Genomic DNA, 2,544 nt, shown 5'->3' with positions numbered 1-2,544 from the left:
TATTATCTACTGAACGTAATTGTTAAATATTATGTCTTTTCTCATTTGCTGCGTGCCTGGATGCATGACGAGAAGTGGAAAAGGTAACCATTCTAGTAAATTATTTTACCAATTGTAAGGTTGAGCTTTCAGTCTCTCATAAAATACCTATTGAAGTAAGCTTGGCAAAGGCGAATGATATCGCTAGGTATACATTCTAACTGTATTTAAAAGGTTAATAATAATCATTAACCGTTGTTGAAATAGGGTTTCTTATTTTGATCAATGTTTTTGGCACCACAGCCATCGTATCACATCGTTATTATGCCTGGAGTCTCTCTCCCAATAAGTCTGATCAAGTGTACCAAGGCCTCAATAAAATATGAATAAAACCGGTCAAGTGCGAGTCGGATTCGCGCACCTAAGGTTCTGTACGAATAGTTCGACTATCACGGGAATCGAGTCCCGCTTTGCCCGCTTTAGCTGAGCTCTGCGCCTAAGCAAAATGTATTTATATTGGTCACTTGGTCACTGGAAATTTAAGATTTTGCTATAAAAGCTACCTTTATACCAAATTTCAAGTTTTTAGAGCAACTTGTATGTGATTTGTATGGACAAAGCTTTTTTTAATGAGGGTTACATATTTTGATTTGCGTTGACTTCGAAGTTTAATTTTTACAGAGCTTCAAGGGACTGCACAACAGGTTTGAGTATTTGGTATTAATTTTGGCATGCTACCTTCACATTGAAGATCATCCCATGTGGAAAAATATGCTGAGAGCCCTATGTCTCTGATTAAGGATAACAGATGGAATGATGATGAGGCTACCTCTGCGCTTTCCAGAGAAAAAAGGTCTTAAAAGACAGACAGATCATATAAGCCTTTATATACCTATATTATAAGGGATCATATATGTGATCATTTATGGGGTTCCTTTTTTTTCTTTTGTGGCACAAGTTCAAATTTGTTTTATGGGAATAAAGCACAATTGCACATTATATGTAAGAACAAGTGTGCACTTGTGCTTTTTATGAATCTGAAAAAAGAGTATAACATAACTTATTTTTATTTTTAGGTGTAAGTCTTCATGCATTCCCAGATCCGGCGAAGGAAATGAACAGATTTCGAACGTGGGTTCAGAATGTTGGTGGTGATATTGTTTACCTGGATGAGAAATTCGTTTTTCATAATAGGAGAGTGTGCCATCTACATTTTGAAAAAAAATATCACTATGATAAACAGCGATTGAGCAAAGCTGCAATACCCATACTTAACATACCAGGTATGCATCTATGTATAAAGAAACACTTGGCATTTATAATGATAAGTCGTGGTAGGTAGGTAGTCTTAGTCTGGTAGTTGACCTATGACCTCACGAGCAGAATGTTGTTGATTCAAACCTTTCAATTTTTTGGGATTTATGTGTTAAATAATATTTACCTTATAGCTTTTCGGTGAAGAATACATGGTGAGGAAACCTGCACACACTTGTGAAGCAGGGCCCTATTTAATAAACGTTACAGTCCAACAATTTTGTAAAAAAGTGTCAAATTTGTTAAGTTGTAAGAGAAGTGCTGTTAAATATACCTTGCAAATAAGTAAACATGTTACAATTAAAAAACTTACAATTATGACAACTGTAAATGCTGCTTAATAAAAGTTTACATATGTAGAAAACACCTGTAGATATGACAATATTGTACCATCAGCCAAATATGTGGTCTACCACCCTAAAGTTGATAATCGTTTGTATGTCATAAAACAATAATGCTAATAGACGTGGCTTTCGAAATTTAATAAAATGTAGATATTTGGTAAAGTTTCATAATTAACGAGGGTAGACTTAAAAGTTCGATTTTTTTTTCCGGTTGGCAGAGTACCTCGTTCGTTATTTGTTTGGTTCATTACGAAAGTCATGGAGCAAAACAATAAAATCTCTAATATATGTGAAAAAAGATATTTTTAATAAAAAGTTTTTGGAAAAAAAAACATTTTTAATAAAAGATATTTTTGCTGACTGTACTTTTTGTTGATTGTACTTCCATTGTTACCCAAACTACATTTGCATACCAAATTTCAAATCAATGCCATTAACCGTTGAAGAGTACCGTCCTGCGGAGACGATCCTGGCTGGACTACCAGGATGTTACTACCAGATTATTGTATTGCACTCAATTTACATAAGTAGGTACTATGCCAAATTTCAAGACAATCCAACTACTAAAAGTGTGTCAAATTTAACTTTCAAGATTAGAGCCGCACATACAAATTATTAAATAAAAGCTAGTTAAATAAGTAGCTTGTTAAAATGTATAAGTAGGTACTAATAGTTCATCATCCTTTAAGTAGGCATAATATACATGCAAGATTTGAAGTCAGTGTTTCTTTGTCTACTGTATTTCTAATGCTTAATAAAATAAAATATAGAATAATGTACTTATGTTACACTGGCTCATGATACAAACAGAGTTTGAAGTCGGATTCTGCTTATACTGGGCAACTTTATGTAAGAAAAAGAAAGAAAGAAAGAAAAAGTTTATTCGGCAATATACATTAACTTGTAG

This window comes from Choristoneura fumiferana, chromosome Z, assembly GCF_025370935.1.
Source record: "Choristoneura fumiferana chromosome Z, NRCan_CFum_1, whole genome shotgun sequence".
Classification (NCBI taxonomy): domain Eukaryota; kingdom Metazoa; phylum Arthropoda; class Insecta; order Lepidoptera; family Tortricidae; genus Choristoneura; species Choristoneura fumiferana.
Note: the sequence above shows the minus strand (reverse complement) of the source record.